The 19553-nt window shown below is 40.8% G+C and overlaps 1 protein-coding gene across 11 annotated transcripts in view; it reads left to right on the plus strand.

Moving 5' to 3' along the window:
- ZNF217 (zinc finger protein 217) overlaps window positions 1-19553 on the plus strand; it is a 198779-nt gene that overhangs the window by 105354 nt on the left and 73872 nt on the right. For 7 of the 11 annotated variants that reach the window (XM_079946456.1, XM_079946455.1, XM_079946457.1 and 4 more), the window contains one exon: window positions 4374-4404. The gene's annotated coding sequence lies outside the window, so the exon portion shown is untranslated. Of the gene's footprint in view, window positions 1-4373; window positions 4405-10066; window positions 10178-19553 lie in introns of all 11 variants that reach the window. The other 4 variants (XM_079946460.1, XM_079946458.1, XM_079946459.1 and 1 more) reach the window with 1 other exon arrangement.

A 19553-nucleotide genomic window follows, 5' to 3' on the forward strand; every position in this document is an offset into this window, starting at 1 on the left:
GGAAGACATAACCATAGTGTTGACCCAGAATTGAGTAATAGCCCCCCTGGTGATATCCTGAAGTTAGAACAGCCCTCACTTGCTATAGACAGACACCACTTGGTACCATGTAGGTTTGCCCTTTGCACCTGAGCCTGGTGACACCCAGCATTACCCTGAATGGAGCTGTGGCTGAAAGAACGAAGAAAGAACTGAACAAGCAACAAACAGCACCTTTTTTGCTTTCTAGCTGTAGCTCTTACGCACCAGGTCTTCTGCCATTTGCAGTTCGGCTTTTGAAGCCGCGTCTGCACACAACCACCAGAATCGGTTGAAAAGGAACTAGCGGGTCAGCCGCCTGCCTCCAGGAGTATGTGCAGGGTTACGTTCTGATTCTTGTGAGCAAGCCCAGAGTCTGCTTGGGTTTCCTGGAGACACGGCAACATGCCGGAGTCTTCCAGACTGTGTTCCGCAGTGTTAATAAGTGATAGAAGACATGGAACAACAGCAACAATGTCTGCGGTCAAATCAGCATAGGAAATGCTGGGTTAGAGAAAACCAAACTGTTTTCTTTCCTGTAGAACTTCTTAGCGCCTTTACTATGTAAACATGTGCTGTGGATTTTCAAAGGGAGGAGACTGTTTTTCCTGAATGTATTGACTATGGAACTAGTCCCTCCCCAAAGAACAATTAAGTTCTTCAAAAGGATTATAATGAGTCATTCTTGCTTTAAAAAAAAAAAATTTTTTTTTAAATATTCCACTACTTTTTCTGACTGCTATTCTTTTATTCTTTCATCCCACCTTCCCTCAGACCAGTAGCGTGCAAAGATTTTTGCATAAGAGACAATTCAGAAAAAAATTGAAAATATCTGTAAAGGTGTATATATATAACTTATTCAAGGAGAGATAACTTTATTGCATTGGGCGGGATATATTTTTAATTTACCTACCGTGATGGATTCTAGGGGTAATGATTAGTAGTTAGAAAATTACTGATATATAATAAGTACCAATAAATATTATCCAAATGTAGCTATTTTTCTAATTACAGTAACTCAGTGAGCTAAGTCCTGTTGGCTGCCTCAGCTACAGATGAGGAAATGGAGGCCCAGAATAGTTAAGAAGTTGCAGAGAGTCACACAGTAATGAACAGTGAGTCAAGCACGAAAACCCAGGTTGTCTGACCCAAGAGTTCAAACTCTTAACCAGAAAAACTTTTAGTGAACGGAGCCCTGGGCCAGACAGAAAGTGAAAGCTCCCTTGGTAACTATTATTATGCTTATGTTGTGCTAAATGCTTGATTTAAGGGAGTGAGTCTCTGGGCTGGACTGGACTTCAGTCCACTGAAGAACCAGCTCTGAGTAGAGCACAGGTTTATAACAACGTGATAGGGAAAAAACCCCTGTACACATCACAGCATGAAGTATATCCATTCCCTCAGGACATCCCATTCCTTTTATCCTTCCTTTCATCCCCAGCTGCATCTTGAGCACCTATCAGAAGCTAGTATTGTGTCCAAAACTGTGAATACTACACTCAGCCAACAAAAGCAAGGTTCCCACAACCGTCAGACAGAGTGACTATTGTCGAAACTTTGTGAATTAAAAAAGGTTGGGATTAAGTAAGGTGTTTGATTTTCAACCATAAGCCCGGAAATAATTTTTAACATATCCTTCTGGGGTCTGAAAATGGACTTACACTATCCCAGCCACAAAAGGAGCAGTGCTTCCTGGGCATAATAATTAATAATGCGTGAGGGGCATATTGGAATTTAAAATAATGCACTTGCACAATGTTCATATAGCTCTCTTTTTAAATTTTTTTTAATTGAGGTATAGTTGATTTACAATATTATATAAATTTCAAGTGTACAACATAGTGACTAACAACTTTTAACTCCATTTATAGTTATTATAAAATATTGGCTACATTCCTTGTGCTGTAAAATATATCCTTGTAGCTTATTTATTTCATACATGGTAGTTTGTACTCATATGGCTCCCTTAAGTCTTAGAAAAAGGTTGTGAAAACCAAGGCTCCGGAGGACTAAGTGACTTGCACGAGGTCACAAAGTTGGTGATCTTGGCCCAGGTATCAGTATGACATTATTATTATTGCCATATGCCAATCCCGCAATACCTCAAGTCAGCTGGGACTCTTCCTTGCAAACTTAAAGGGTCTAATATACATTCCCAAGGCTTTGGGCTGTATGTGCAGAAGTGTATATACATTAAAATGCCCTAAGAGCTCCACTTTGATGCTAAGTTTGAAATGTAAGTAAAGTCCTACTGTCTTGAGAGTACCAGTTCTAGGGACTTTGGTTTGCATATGATATCATGTTTTAAAAAGATCTGGAGTTTGAAAACAATTTTCAGATTTCTTTTTAATGAGTTATAACAGTTTTTCTTGCAGTAGAATTTGACCAACTATGACTGCCAATAACAATGAGAGCAGTTATAGGAATAGCTAACATGTAATGGGGGTCTACTCTGTCTCTGACACTGTGCTCAGTGTTTTACACATGCTCTACATATGATCTTCACATGGTTTTATGAGGTGGATACTATTATTAGCTCCATTTCACAGATGAGGAGACTGACAGAAAATTTAAAACATTTGCTCAAGGTAATGTAATCTGTAAGGAACTCATAATTAGCCCTGGAGATACAAAACCCAGTAAGGAGCTTAGAGGGTGGAGGGTCTCCAAAGTGGAGAGGGTGGTTGGTGCCAGGTGATCCACTGGGTGGCAAGAGAAAATATCAAAACTCCCATTTCTGGGACTTTCCTGGTGGTCCAGTGGTAAAGAATCTGCTTTGCAATGCAGGGGATGCAGGTTCGATCCCTGGTTGGGGGCACTAAGATCCCACATGCTGCAGGGCAACTAAGCCTGCATGCCACAACTACTGAGCTCTTGTGCTGCAGTGGAGACCCAACACAGCCAAAATAAATAAATAAAGTAAATATTTTAAAAATAATAAAAATTTAAAAAGAGAGAAAACTCCCATTTCTATTTGGTTCTTATATTAAAGAAATAAGAAAGAATTTAAGCTTTACTATTATTTAATATACAATCGATTCTGATTCCCCACTCTCTCTGTAAGTCATTCAGTCATTTGTCATGCAGTGAATTCTAAGTATCCTGATGGAAAAGTGGAGATGTACAGCATGGGAGTTAACAGTAGAGATGCCAGAAAAAATACAGGATGGCCAGTTAAATGTGACTTGCAGACAAACAACAAATAACTTTTATTTTATTATATAAAAACTTTTAGTGGGCTTCCCTGGTGGCGCAGTGGTTGAGAGTCCGCCTGCCGATGCAGGGTACGTGGGTTCCTGCCCCGGTCCGGGAAGATCCCACATGCCGCGGAGAGGCTGGGCCCGTGAGCCATGGCCGCTGAGCCTGCGCGTCTGGAGCCTGTGCTCCGCAACGGGAGAGGCCACAGCAGTGAGAGGCCATGTACAGCAAAAAAAAACCAAAAACCAAAACAAAAACTTTTAGTATAAGTATAGCCCAACTGTTGCGTGCTAATATTGCTTTGCTAAATGTGACAACCCTAGCAGTGATACCCTCTCTCCTGTGTTTTTATTCAGTGATTTATATCTGACATGTTAAGTTGATTTATTGATTATATTACTTAGTTTTTGCCTAAACCAGTTTTCCCCAATGGTAATACTTTATTAGCATTATCTTCAAGCCACGGTGATGAGGTACAGGGCCTGAGCCCAGACCTCAAGGCACTCCACATATTTCACTCTTTGAGACCATCAAGTGAAGAAGTTTAGGCTACTCTACTAGAGCATGAGAGACCACCTGGAACACAGAAATCGTCCAGGCTGAGGACTCCTACACTGTCCAGTGGGACAGCCAGCAGACATGTGAGGGAGGTCACTCTATGTCTTCCAGTAGCTGGCCCGCTGACCGCAAATGGATAGGAGAGTCCGACAGTGACAGCTTATTTGGACAGATAAGCCCAATAACTTACCTGGTTTAACCTAGAAGAATATGACCTGGAAAAATTGGGTTGGAAGAGGTTGTGCATGTGTGGAAGCAAGGGGTTTGTGGAAAATCTAGCTGTCTCTCAATTTTTCTGTGAACCCAAAATGGCTCTAAAAAGTCTTAAAATAATTTTTTTTCAGTTGGTTGCTTTAAGCCACTACATTTTGGGGTGGTTTATTAGAACAATTGTCTAACAATTTGGTAACTGTTACACTGAGTAAGGGTATTTAGCTGGCCAGACCTTGCATTGGCCTTAAAATTATTTTCTTAATTTTACTTTTTGTTTGTTTGTTTTTTGGCCAGGCCCTGGATCTGCTCTTAGAGGCCTTGTGCTCTAAAGAAGGAAAAAACATTACCTAATTGCTTTCATTTTTTCTGTTGTTTTTCACTCCTAGAATTCCTTGGATGATCACCGGTCTTCCACAGGTAAATATATTTCCTTGTTGTTTCTCCTATTACAAAAACCTAATGCATTTTACACACGTGGTTAATTACAGGGGCAATATGTACACAAGCAAAACCGTGGTTGGAAACTTTTCATTGGGCACACAAGTGGCCACCTAATGTTCAGATTCAATGGTTAGCCATCCAACCACCACACTGTAAATGCAGGGGAAATTCCTCCCACAACGTTTCATGATCTCAGCTGGTGCCTACAGTTCAATCTATGTAACAGTAGCTGAGATGGACACCATCATTCATCCATTCATTCATTCATTCATCAACACAGCTCTTGATGGCCTACTATATGCCGGGCACCCTGCCAGGAGTGGCGATACAGCAGAGAACATAACTTGGTTGGTCCTGGCATTATGGAGCTCGTGTTCTACACACCAAATGCTTTGACTTTTTAAATTTCCTTGGTGAGGGCCAGGTCAAGAAAGTTCTGTTAAGCACCTACTCTTTGAAGGGGGCTGAAGGAAATGAGAGCAGAAGTATTTTACAATTTTGTTTCAGCAATTCTTCATGACACCAAATAATGCATTTTCTGGGAAATTTTTCATGGAATTTTCTGGTTTTCTTGAAAGAGTAAAGAATATATTGTTTTGAGCATCGCAGGGGCATCCACCACGTGATGCACTGTTTGGATGCCTAAGGCTAAACCTCACATTCACTGCAGCTGGTGAACAACTGCCCAGTGAACAACTGAGGTCCCTTGAGTGCTGACAACTCAAAGTCATCTGTTTTCCTAATTGAGTTATAATTGACATATAACATTATATTAGTTTCAGGTGTACAACATGATTTGGTATTTGCATATATTGCAAAATGATCACCGCAATAAGTCTGGTTAACATCCGTCACCAGACATAGTTACACAATTTTTTCTTGTGATGAGAACTTTTAAGATCTACCCTCTTAGCAACTTTCAAATATGCAATATGGTATTATTTTGTCTTTTGTTTGTTTGTTTTTGACTGCACCGCGTGGCATGTGGGAGCCTAGTTCTCTGACCAGGGACTGAACCCGGGTCCTCTGCATTGGAAGTACAGAGTCTTTACCACTGGGCCGCTGGGGAAGTCCTGCAGTATGATATGATCGCCTGTAGTCCCCATGCTGTACATTACACCCCCAGGACTTGTGTAGTGATCTTGGGTTTGAATTGTTTGCATGACTGTCTCCATTTCCCCCCATCATCATGACTGGAAGGTTGGGAGGCGGAATAGTGTATAGAATGCTTTGCTCAGTCAACAAAAAAATATTGAGCTATTGCTGTCTCAGGCATCGTTCTGAATGCTGGGGACACAGCAGTCAGTGATGATAACTTAGACAAAAACCCTGCCCTCATGGAGTGGACATTTTAAGCTGAAGAGACAGATTAATGAACACAGTAAATAAGAACAATGCATATTATTTGAGATCATATAAGTGCTATATAGGAGCATCCTTATAGTCTGCTGGTGACATGGTACAGATGGCATTTACTACATGGCTGCCAAATACTCCCAGTTTACCCCTAGTCACCTTTTTTACGGTGAAGCAAACACCACATTTCTGTCTTTGTTCAGTTCAGATTGACAGATATATGTTGGGCTCCAGCAAGTGCAGGGAGGGAGAGGGGCAAAGGAGAACAGCACACTTCCTGCCCCTAAGGAGGAGCAGCGCCACCAAGTAAACACATCATTTCATTATAACGTGGAAGGCCCTTGATAGAGCAACTGCAGGTTGCTACGGGGACACAGATGCTTTCTAAGCTCCTGAGTTTCCTCTTGAAATACAGGGAGTAGTTTGTCCAAAAAAGAAGTCATGAAAAGGACATTCCAGGTGGCTAGAACAGCACAAGCAAAGGCCAGCAGGCCACCATCTCCACATTAAAGGCAGGAATGGGGAGAGGTAGGGGAGAACTACTAGTTCTTTGATATTCCCAGATCACAAAATGTGAAGTAGGTGTTTTCTGTAATGACATATCTATCCAGCTAAGACTGCAAAAGCCTTTCCACAGTAAATCCCAAGTTCAGAATGCCCAAGTGTTTACTTTCTTCAGAATCTTGGACGGATAAACATAATACAAAAATAAAAACATCTCTTCACCCCCATTGAAATCTTTTCCCTTTTCAGAATCTTTTAAATAAAATGTCTCTTTACTGTGGGATCCGTTCTATTGATTTGTTTTAAGAAAAGATCTCTCCTAAAGAAAGGAAAGCCATCTTTGATCTGACTTAACAAAAAGATCTAATCAAACAATGAAATCTATGAGGAAAAGAAGAAAAAAAGAAGCAGTCTTCTTTAAGCCACATCAAATATGTGAAAGAGAAAATACTCCATTTAAATGCTGAAAACTAACACAAAACAGCTTGAAATGTAATAACCTCTGCAGAATAACTGGGACCACATGTTGATCTGACATGAGTTTCCAAGACACAATTAAAGGTCATTTCATGTACAAACATCTCATTCCTCATTGAGAGACTTGAACTGTTGTCAGCGTTTTTGGCCACTATGGGGCAGGTGCTGCAACCTGGCACCATCCACAGAGATGCACCAAAGGAGGATTAAGGTAACACTTCACAAACCAGAAGCTTGAAATCTAACCCTCTAGGAAATGTACCACCCTGGATTTCGGCTGTTCCTGCCTTGAAGTCCTAGGCAACAAGGACTAAATAAATTATAGAATCCTTGCTGATTTAAAGCCTATATCCCTCCCATGGCAGTGGCTTTACTCAGAAATATAAACAGACTTCCTTTCTGCTTTGCCCACTTCCACTCTCATGGGGCCACCACGGTCCAAAGACAGAAGTTTGGGTGCTTCCCCTGGAAACAGGGGTGTTCCAGCCACAGAGCTGCATTTGGAAATGTCTCCCAGCAGCTGGGAGGTTTCAAGCCAAGACTCTGAATGGGAAGACGGGGGTATTTGGATAGTGACTTTTTAAACTGCTCTCAGCCCCGGAGGCTTGTCTCCTTTTACCCTATCCCTTTAAGAAAGGATGTGCTGGAGAAGGACTTCAAAGTCTTCCTTTCAAAAGGGAAATCACATCTAGAAAGGTTTTCTCAGAAGGAGAAAGAGACAAATTATTTGATTTGAAAGAGAAGTAGATCTTAAGAGCAAAACGAGGGAGGATCAAAGAATCAGTGCATGTGAACTTAAGCAGCGACCCTTTCCAGTGGGTCGCTACCGGCCTCTGACTACGATGACGACTCTTTCTGATTCGGGCAAGGCATTGTGGAGATAGTACGTCGACTAGAGAATCCAAATAAAGAAGTGAGTCTGCCTTCCAGAAAACCACGTGATCCCTCCTTTTCTCCCTCCCTCCCTCCCTCCCTCCCTCCCTCTCCCTCTCTCTCTCTGTCTCTCTCTCTCTCTCTCTCTGTGTCTCTCTTTCTCTCTCTCTCACCAACTTTAAAAGCTGTGCCCGTCTTTGCACCCTTTGGGGAAATCCGTGGGTGGGCGAGGCAGAAAACGAGAACAAGGCGACCTAAGAAAGCGGCCTGAGTCGCCCCGCCTCCCCGCTTCTTCCTGCCCCGCCCCCCTTACACACCCTCCAACTCACCCGGTTCCTGCTCCCTGTTCTTTGGACCTGGAAGGTGAGCCCAGCGGGCAGCAGATAGTTAAGGAACCTTGGGGAGTTTCCTTTGTATTTTTAATTATTCAAGTAAAATCTAAATACATTCTTGTAAAAATGTAAAATCTCCAAGCAAAACAAAACAAACAAAAAAACCCCACGTTTCTGTTAACGGTGAAATCGTCTGTGAGGTGCATTTTATAGTTCTAGCTTCCTGGTCTCCATTCCTCTCGACCAAGTGCTATTCTCAGTTTGCTACGGACCTTCCAGACTGAATAGATACGGATATTATCTATGAATCTACGTAGAAGGACGGAATTAGTGAACTTAAAAGCAGAAATTTGTGACATAAAAGAATAACTGGTATCAGTCATTGGTTCTTTGCAAAGTCTAAAATTAAGACAGATCGTTCACAGGTATGAGTAAGAAAAACAAGAGGGAACCCACATATAAACAACATCAAGAATAAAAACAGGGAACTATAGCCAATATCCTGTAGTAAACCATATTGGAAAAGACTATGAAAAAGAATATACATGTATGTATAACTGAATCACTTTGCTGGACAGCAGAAATTAACATTATAAATCAACTATACTTCGATAAAATAAATTTTAAAAAGAATAAAAACATAATTACAGTTAGAGAAGAGACTGTTAAATTTTTTAGTCACTATTATTTATCATTTGGCTTGAAAAATCCACCTCTGTATAAGGAAAAAAATGAATTGCCAAAATTAGCCCAATCACAGGTTCTATTTACACCTGAAAGTATTACATTTCCTTACCTATTTGCTGGATGCAGCACATGTTAAATGCCTGCTGTAGAAAATTGTGGGGGAATGCATTTCCTTTTCTTATGGAATTACTCTATTCTTAGGAGACAAGATGGGTTCATGTGTATAGAATTTCTAATCTAAAAATGCACTTATTTAGAAAATTTAGCCTGTAGAAGCTTCTGTAATGGATAAGTCATGATATCAGCAAGATAAATTTTCTCAAGAATCACTGATTTTTAATGCTTTCTTAGACGATTATTAGTTGATCCAATTCCAGGCCAAAGAAAGTCACCAGCACTTGGCAGTTTCTTAATGGACAACCCCCAAACAACCACAAAAACCATGGCCAGGCTTTATTTAGAGCTTACTCTGTGCCAGACACATGTATTAAGATATTTGGGTCTCATAATGATGCTAGGTACTATTATTATACCCATTTGATAGATGGCAAAACTGACATATGGAGAGGTTGCCTGACATCACACAGCTTTGAGTGGCAGAATGGGGTTCCTATGGAGAATGGCTATGACTGTTTAGGGTATCAAAGACTGTACGTGATGCCATTTCTTTCCTCATCACATTTTAACTGGAAACCTCATACTTTCACCCTGGATGGTGCACCTGTTCTACATAGATGGCCCTTAGCACGAGTGGGAGTTTAAGGTAGGAAAAACATCAGATGCCCTCAGGGAAGATGACTAAAGGATTTTAGGAAACCGAGGGAGTGTCAGCTAGGGTGAGGTTTACTTAACTAGATGTTTAGGGAATAAGAATAGAAAGCCCTTACTTAGTCCAGGCCTGCCCTTCAGGAACATCCATACTAGTTAACTATTGTCATTATTACCATTATTGTTATTACTCTATCTTTCCCCCCTCTTTTTTTTTTTTAATAAATTTATTTATTTATTTAATTTTGGTTGCATTGGGTCTTCACTGCTGCACACGGGCTCTCTCTAGTTGCAGTGAGCGGTGGCTACTCTTCGTTGTGGTGCGCGGGCTTGTCATTGCGGTGGCTTCTCTTTTGGCGGAGCACGGGCTCTAGGCACGCGGGCTTCAGCAGCTGTGGCACACGGGCTCAGTAGTTGTGGCTCACAGTCTCTTGAGCACAGGCTCAGTAGTTGTGGCGCACGGGCTCAGTTGCTCCGCAACATGTGGGATCTTCGCGGATCAGAGCTCGAACCCGTGTCCCCCGCATCGGCAGGCGGACTCTCAACCACTGCCCCACCAGGGAAGCCCTCCCTCCTTTTAATTAAAAACAAAAATTCCTTTTCTTCTTTCTCCCTCCTTTCTCCGCCCTCCTTCTCCCCAGCAAAAGACGTCTGACTGACTACATGTTAATCTACTCAGAAGACCTGATTGGCTGTGAATACCATATGTGCATTCCAAAGGAGAAGAATTACATGTGCCACAGCTATCAAGGGTAGGCACAGAGAAATGTTCTTGAGGCTCTGGATCCTTCTAAATTCAACTCCTTCCCACCCGTCCTCCCCCTCCCCCTTCAGGGAGCTGTTTTCACTCTCTCACCTCCCCATCCCCTCCAGAGAAACCAGGCTCAGGAGACTGTGGGGTCCTGGGCGCAGAGTCCCTGAGGTTTACTTCACTGAATAGTCTATATACAAGGCCAAGATAGTAGTTCTCCCAGTGCTCTATGTGGCTGTAAACCCTTCCAGGTCTGGGACCCAAGCTCTGCCTTCTTTTATATAACATTCAGTAAATACCTGTTCCTCCATGGAGAAATTTTTCAAATACTCTAGTAACAGAAAATACACTTTGAGAAAGACATCTTGGGTTTAATTTACACAGGAATGGGATTACTGTTTTGTTTTTGTTTTTTGGTTACTGAAAGGTTCTAGGTGTGTATGTATTGCGTGGAGTGGATCAGAGCCCCCTGAAATTAACTGGGGGGAGACTATTTGAAAGGCCCCTTCCTTACTGCTGTCTGTTAACTGTTAAACAGTATGTATATCCCTTTCGACATAAGAAAAACACACACCATTTTCCTTTTTTGAAAGCATAACTCCAGTGGCTTTTTAAATAGCTAAACTTCTCTGTGGGCAGAAGAAAAAAAAATTCACCTGCGTTTATTTCATAAGCTCCATAGAGTTTTAGACATGTTATAACAGCTCAGATAGTTTTTCTCTTTATTTTGTTAAGTGAATTGGGCGCTTTCAACTACTTCAAAAATCCTGTGGGTAGTGAGATAATTCCATCTGACCTTTCCAAATCCTTTTTAATAATGTGAGTTTGGTTGTAAATGTGAAATCAATCAAGAAGCAGGAAGGGGTCATGTACTGCCTGTGTTTTATCGTTTCCCTTTCTTAGTCTTGTTGTGTTCAGAAGACACACATTGAGCAACTTGTTTCTGAATTAAAGTATTGCTCAATCTGCTTGCTTTCTTAAGAAGAATTACATTAAACCACTAAACTAGGTATGTATGAGATCCTGGTTTTGAACAAGTCAGTAATGAACCTTTAAAGTTTAGTCTACCAAGATGAGTGAATGTGATTGATTTATTAATTAGTAAAAGCCATCCTTTGAAATTACCTTGCATTAATCACAATTCATGCAAAATATATCCAATTAGTCTGAAGATGTAGGTTTGACAAACTATCCCTTCTTTAGAAACCACAGTCAATTTTAATAACTCTTGCTGGATAAATCATTAATGTTCAGCCTGAAATGATGAGTGGTTGAGGAAATTCCCAAAAGTACAACAGACCCATTCTGGCAAAGCTGAAAACTATGCAAAACAGAGACAGGGAGGCGGGGTGAAGCCGGAAATGAGACTCTGACAATTCTGGATATTCTAGTATCTGCTGCCACTTGCACTAAAGGAATCGAGTCTAATTGGATTCTTCTGAGTCAAAGGCTGGTGAAAATGTATAGAAAATGGGCAGGAAACCCCAGCTGCCAGAACCCAGCCTTTTAGTGAAAGATGGCTAATGCCTATCCAAGGCCAAATAAACTGATTCATCGGTGAAAAGGTGGAGCTGACTAGTCACCTGGAGACCTGGATGTCTTCTTTTGCATGATCCAAATCCTAGCTCTCAAAATCAGACACATTTAAATAACTTAAAATCATGCCTCCCAATGGACCCACTTTACAGATGAGAAAATGGAGCCCCTTCAGGTTCAGTGCAAAATTATATGCCAAATCCAGAGCCAGCATCCAAAGACCCTAAGGCAAGCTCAATAGCCTTTCTCAGTCTAAATTGCCCTTAAGATAATCAAAGAGCTGGGATAAACAAAATTGTATGATTTCTGGTTCTCAAGTGCTGTGGGTTTTTTTTTTTTGCAATCTAAGTAATTTTATTTATTTATTTTTTCTTGTTTTGTTTTCGTGATCAAATACAACATGAGGCTTACTTTTTAAACTGTACAATTCAATGACATGAAGTAAAATCACAGTGATATTTAACCATCACCACTATCTACTTCCAGAACTTTTTCATCATCCCAAACAGAAATTAGTACCCATTAAGCAAGAACTCCCCATTCCCCACTTCCCCCTCACGCCCCCACCTCTGGTAGTCTGTATTCTACTTCTGTCTCTATGAATATGCCTATTCAAGGTACTCATATAACAGGGATCACATAATATTTGTCCTTTTGTGACTGGCTTATTTCACTTAGATAATGTTTTCAAGGTTCATAAGTGCTGTGGTTTTTGTATCTTGATTCCAGGTCTACTTTCTCAGTAGCCTCACTGAGCCTAAGTGTTTGCGAATGTATGAACATATATAAATATATGTGTATGTGAAAATATTATACTTCAATGAAAAGTTCTATAAGAACAAAGTTTTGAGGATTCAGGTTTAAAAGGACTTGTATGTGACAGAATTTTAAAAACATATGTCTAACGTGTTCACTTCCTATTACTGCATGTGGGTTTTTTGACCTACTGACTATATAAGAAAAAAAAAGGGGAAGCCAGATATTTCTGGAGATTTAAAATTCTCTATTTTTGTGATACAGTGAAATTGATTAGAGAGATATGGGAAAATAGTGGGGTCTTTTTAATCCACCTTCTTTTATTGCAAAGATTGAAATATCTCTAGATTTTCTTAGAAAAGAAAAATGCATCAGCTTGGGCAAACTCAAGTAATAAAACACAGTGAATTTCAGTGAGTTCAGCTCCTAAAGATAGTTCACTGCTGGTGGAGTGTGATTCCTGAATAATCTTGAGAGCCAAGTGATTAATCAGAAATAATGGGACTGGGACTTCCCTGGTGGCGCAGTGGTTGAGAATCCGCCTGCCAATGCAGGGGACACGGGTTCAAGCCCTGGTCGGGGAAGATTCCCACGTGCCGCGGAGCAGCTAAGCCCATGCTCCACAACTACTGAGCCTGTGCTCTAGAGCCTGTGAGCCACAACTACTGAAGCCGGCACGCCTAGAGGCCATGCTCTGCAACGTACAACGAAGAGTAGCCTCTGCTCACCACAACCAGAGAAAGCCCCACGCAGCAACAAAGACCCAACGCAGCCTAAATAAATAAATAAATTTATTTTTTAAAATTAAAAAAAAAAAGAATGGGACTTCCCTGGTGGTCCAGTGATTAAGACTCCACACTCCCAATGCCGGGGGCAGGGGTTCGATCCCTGGTTGGGGAACTAAGATCCTGCATGCCGCACAGGGCAGCCTAAAATAAATAAATAAATAAATAAATAAAAATAAAGTTAAAAGAAAAAAGAAATGAAGTCACGAATAGGATTCAGGGAGGCAGAAGATATCCATAGATCATGTTATTGGAGGAGCTCTTTCCCTTCTTGACATGCTCGACATTTTACAAAGTAAGCTATGAAATACTCTTGAGTATTAATGAGCTCTCAAGTACTTTGGATTATAAAAACAGAGAAGGGAGGAGAGAGAGACAGGGTGAGAGAGAGCTCTGCATAGACTGGTATAGGCACATGCACTGGAAAACAAAGGAAGCTTCCGTATTTAGAAGCAGGAGAACTTTGGGAAGACAACGCTTGGAAATGAGCTTACTGCTTCCGTAACTTTGAAACTCAACTCTTGATCACTCACCACGTAGCAGGCTTCAGTTCAGCAATTAAGGAAATAAAACCCGAAGCTGGGTAATCCCTGAGCTATGATTGGTGTCTGCCTCTTCCCTCCGACCTAGGATCCGCACTCAGCATCAAAAAGGAAAGAGGGTTTTCTCGCGGTTGTTTAAATGCTGCACCATGAACAGAATACAGAGTGGGGAGTGCTACCTTTTAGGATGAATTTCCAGAGCAACTGATCTTAACTGAACTTTTTTCTTTTGTTCTGAAAGCCTCTGGGGAAGTTGATAAAGTTACGATATATCATTTTGCAAGGGACATTCCAAAAAAGCAGTTTGTTTAATTTTTTTTTAAGACAAGTAGAGGTCATAGAGACCAACACAATTTTTAATCTAACTTCTGGAGGGTTGTTTTGAAAAGAGGGGTATTTAAAGAAATTTAGAGTGTTTTGATGTATCTGTTGAGAATATATAGTTTGAAAAAATAATTTTACCTATATAATAACATCTAAATGCATTGTAATTGTTAAAAAATTATGATGTAGTAAAAGGTTTATGGAGGGCTTCCCTGGTGGCACAGTGGTTGATAATCTGCCTGCCAATGCAGGGGACACGGGTTCGAGCCCTGGTCTGGGAGGATCCCACATGCCGCGGGGCAACTGGGCCTGTGAGCCACAACTACTGAGCCTGCGCATCTGGAGCCTGTGCCCTGCAACAAGAAGAGGCCGCGGTAGTGAGAGGCCCAAGCACTGCGATGAAGAGTGGCCCCCGTTTGCCGCAACTAGAGAAAGCCCTGGCACAGAAACAATGACCCAACGCAGCCAAAAATTAATTAATTAATTAAATTTAAAAATAGGAACATTTAAATCTATTTTAAAAAAAAAAGGTTTACGGAAAAATGGATTTCATAAGGGACATCCAAAACAAATCAATGGATATCATCACTGAACGTGTTTAAAGACAGGTCAAGGGAACAGGGTGGTAAGTTTCCAAGTAGAAACACCAGAATTGTAAAACCAGATTCTCAGTTCTGGCTGCAACGCGCTATATGCTTTAGCTACATTTTTTTTTTTTTTAATTGAATTTTTAGCAGCTAGCTGAGGCCTCTGCTTCCTTTAAGCATGGGACAGTCCGAGTTACTTCCTTCTACTCCTTCCCTCCCGTGGGCCCAGAGGGCAAAGGTAGAAATTTTTTCCCTGTAAACGCTGTGAGCAGTGTGAGAACCACTGCTTTTCCCCAGTCTTGGGTAGACCTTTCCTCAAATTTAGTAGGTATCAGTTCCCCTACCCCCCACCCCTATAAAAGCAAGTCTTAGTTCCTTCTTAATTACGGCTTTGCAAACCCTTGCTTGGCTAGAAAGATCTACCTTCTGCAAAATAGAAATGGCATTTTAAGAATGTTAGTTTGCTGATAAACACCTCTCAGTGAGGTGATAGTTGTTGAACTTCTCATTCCCAATTTAATCTTTAATTGAACTTTCCAGAAAGGCAGTAAACCTGTGATATGCTCTTTAAAAATAAAAATACAAAAACAAAAAATTTAAAGCCCTAAAAACTTTAAGGATCCCTGTTCAAATTACTCTATAAAGAAGGCTTTGAAAATAAAACAAGCAAAACGCCACCTTCAGAGATTAATTACAGGGAACTGATATTGAGAACTAGATAATTCTGGCACGAATGATCGTGATAACCGGCAAAACTGAATTAGCCTCAATGTGAAGACTCACAGCTAAAGAAGCAAACGGAAAAAAAAAAAAAAACTACTGTGTGAGAAATGTTTAAACATAAGTCTCTGTGAAAAGGGGTATGAAAATAAAACCAAAGAAATGGAAGAAGTGCTTTCTGTGTGCAGCGGGAAAGTTTACTGAAACACAAGCTGTCACGTGGGTTCGTCCCAACAACATTCTTAAGTCTATTTCCTGTGATCAAAAAGGACAGACAACGTTTCTATCTGTGCTTGTTGGTCATGCTCCCTCTTTCCTAGAGTAATTATATGCCACATCCATGAAGCAATGTGTCTAATACCTTAATGCTCTGAGTACAAAGGCGAGTGTGGTCATATGACGTTGCTATATTTAGAAAAGGACTTCGTTTTCTGTTTTGCTCAACCCTTACAGTTTTCTGCTCTGAAGAAGAAGTTTCAAATGTACATTGATCTTTTTCATATCGTGAATGAACTGGATAAGCACCTGTTTTCAACTGCCAATGTACTTTTTTTTTTTAAAGGGGAAAAAGAAGTCTATATACTCTTAATTCAAAACGAGAGGTATAACTTTTTCCCCTGCTTTCTTCAAAAGAACATAAACAGCAAGGCACAGTAACAATATTTACCAAATTTTGTAAATGCTAAGGTAGGTACTTAAATGAACAAAGCACCAGTGTGGAATGTGATAATATTTCAAGGCAATTTAGATGAAAATATTCCCCCCACCAAAAAATAATACTAATACTAATCTTGGGAAAAACTAACTCATGTAATTATGCACAATGACTGGAAAATCAACCCTAAGTAGGATGATAATTTATTACAGAAATGTGTGTGACTCCTTTCTCATAAAATGTTTGGAAATAATAATAGTTTAAAAAATGGACAGATTTTCTTTTATGTTAAATGTCATAAACTGCAATTGAATACAACAGGCCCAACCCTTTGAAAGAATACTTGCTGTCTGTGAATATTCTCTCTGTGGAAGTAATCCAAGTATTTTTCTGATGTTGAAAATTGGACTGATTAAATTAGCGGGCTAGGTTCAGGCCCATATGTACAGAATTCATTCATTCATTCATTCAATATGTATTAAGATCCACCTCCTGAAAATGTGGACAACTGATTTACCTATCCAGGATAAAGACAAGACAGGTACTCAATATATAAGTGGGTTTTAGTAGAGTGTCATTGTATCAAAATGATGTAGAGTTCTTCTAAAAACATCCCAGGTTAACCCTGGTGGAATTACATGGGCACTGCCATTTTATTTTATTTTTTATTTATTTCTTTATTTTATTTTTTTTGGCTGCGTTCGGTCTTCGTTGCTGCCAGTGGGTTTTCTCTAGCTGCGGCGAGCAGGGGCTACTCTGCGTTGAGGTGCGTGGGCTTCTCATTGTGGTGGCTTCTCTTGTTGTGGAGCATGGGCCCTAGGTGCGTGGGCTTCAGTAGTTTTGGCGCACGGGTTCAGTAGTTGTGGCTCCGGGGCTCTAGAGCGCAGGCTCAGTAGTTGTGGTGCACGGGTTTAGTTGCTCCGCGGCATGTGGGATCTTCCCGGACCAGGGCTCGAACCCACGTCCCCTGCATTGGCAGGTGGATTCTTAACCACTGCACCACCAGGGAAGTCCTGGCACTGCTATTTTAATTAAGAAAGTGTCTACCCAAGTCTTCCTTATTTTTGTATCATCATAGTTTTCCATCCGCCTTTCTCCAGGACATTTGTTGTTGTTTTACATAATTTCCATTGCTATTTATGAGCAGAGACTCTTTTCAATTGTAGCTTTAATTCTTTCATTTCTCATTCATTCATTATTTTTTCATTCAGTGATCACTATTAAACAATGAATTCTAGATGCTCAGGGATGCTAGAATTTCAATTTTATGAATTAGTCAAAATTTCCAAGAAAATGGTTATTTAAATACTCAATTGTTTGGAAATAATCTATAATACACACATTTATGCTTCACTGTCATGGTTTGGGGTGACCCAGTACTAGTTTTTACATTTTAACATAATTGAAATTAGCCTGCATTTTGCAATTGATGGCATCTTGCAATTACATTTGGAAGCATTTCTTTCTTTCTTAATAGTCCATAAAATAATAATGGAACATCTTACAAGTGGTGATGTTTTAGGTCTGACAAAATTCCGTAACTATCCACTTCAGTTTTCTGAATTATTTTGATGTTATTTCTTTTTTTTTGTTTTTTTTGGTGGTACGCGGGTCTCTCACTGTTGTGGCCTCTCCCGTTGCGGAGCACAGGCTCCGGACGCGCAGGCCCAGCGGCCATGGCTCACGGGCCCAGCCGCTCCGCGGCATGTGGGATCCCGGTCCGCGGCATGCCCCGGACCGGGGCACGAACCCGTGTCCCCTGCATCGGCAGGCGGACTCTCAACCACTGCGCCACCAGGGAAGCCCTGATGTTATTTCTTAAGTATTTCTTCCACAATGGATTTCCATAGGACTAATAACACTGATGAAAAGAATAAAATAATAATAACTACCATTTATCGAGCTCTTCCTGGGTGTCAGCAACTGCGCAAATTCCCTTCACACTTAATCTTCACAAAGTGCTAAAAGTCAGTAGTATTGTATCTCATTTTGTAGAGGGAGAAACAAACACAATATTTGTATGTCACCCCTCACTTGCCTCACCCTAATCTCAGTGTCTTTATTTAAAAGTTTGACATTTTGTTCAGCATGGATTTTTTGGCATTAATTTTATTTTTTAAAAAATATTGTATTAAGTAGTATGTATCTCGGGATTTCCCTGGTGGCGCAGTGGTTAAGAATCCGCCTGCCAATGCAGGGGACACAGGTTCGAGCCCTGGTCCGGCAACATTCCACATGCCGTGGAGCAATTAAGCCCGTGTGCCACAACTACTGAGCCCTCATGCCACAACTACTGAAGCCTACGCGCCTAGAGCCCATGCTCCACAACAAGAGAAGCCACCACAATGAGAAGCCCACGCGCCGCAACGACGAGTAGCCCCCGCTTGCCACAACTAGAGAAAGCCTGCGCGCAGCAACGAGGACCCAACGTGGCCAAAAATAAATAAATAAAATAAATTTATATTAAAAAAATAATATTTATCTCAATCACTGAGTTTTTTTGGTGCCGCTGAGATTTTGTGCCTGAGGCAGGTGCTTTGCTTGCCTCATCCTAGTCTCAGCTCTGGATCAAGAACCAAAATTCAAGTCTGATACAGTCTGTTAGACCCTGAATTCTTTTTTTTTTTTAATTGGTGTATAGTTGCTTTACAATGTTGTGTTAGTTTCAGGTGTATAACAAAGTGATTCAGTTATACATATACATATATCCATTCTTTTTCAGATTCTTTTCCCATGTAGCTTATTACAGAATATTGAGTTCCTTGTGCTATCCAGTAGGTATCTGTTAATTATCTATTTTATATTAGACCCTGAATTCTTTTTTTTTTTTTGGCTGCGCCATGTGTCATGGAGGATCTTAGTCCCCTGACGAGGGATCGAACCGACACCCACTGCAGTGGAAGCGGGAGTCTTAACCACTGGACCGCCAGGGAAGTCCCTAGACCTTGAATTCTTAACGGCACCCTGTTTCCTTCATAGCATTTGTCAGGATTAGTAATAATGAACTTGTTTGCTCTCTTGATCCTTGTCAGCCTCTCCCTAGTGAAATGCAAGCTCCAGAAGGGCAGGGAACATGTTAGCCTCATGACCATTGTATCACCATCAGATGGAACAGAACCAGCTTATGCTTCCTTTCAGCAAATAGCTGAATACAGGCTACCTGTCAGGCGTTGTTTTAGATGCTGGGAATATAGCCGTGAGCTAGTTTCTGTCTTCATGGGTTACAGTCTTTGCATAAACAAGTCAAAAATTAAATAAAGCAAGGCGACGTTGGTTGAACGAGCGCTATTAACACTGTTTCCTGCACTAACTGGAGAAAAGGTGGCTAATGCAGAGCAACTGGCTAGTTCCCAAACTACTTTATGTTTGGCTTCAAGAAGTACTTTGGGCTAAAAGTCTCAGTTGTCTTTCTTTCTTTTTGTCTTGTATTAATGGTAAAAATGTGTGGAAAGACCCAGTAACTGGCAGCAAG

This window comes from Stenella coeruleoalba (genome assembly GCF_951394435.1).
Source record: "Stenella coeruleoalba genome assembly, chromosome: 15".
In the NCBI taxonomy this organism is placed as follows: domain Eukaryota; kingdom Metazoa; phylum Chordata; class Mammalia; order Artiodactyla; family Delphinidae; genus Stenella; species Stenella coeruleoalba.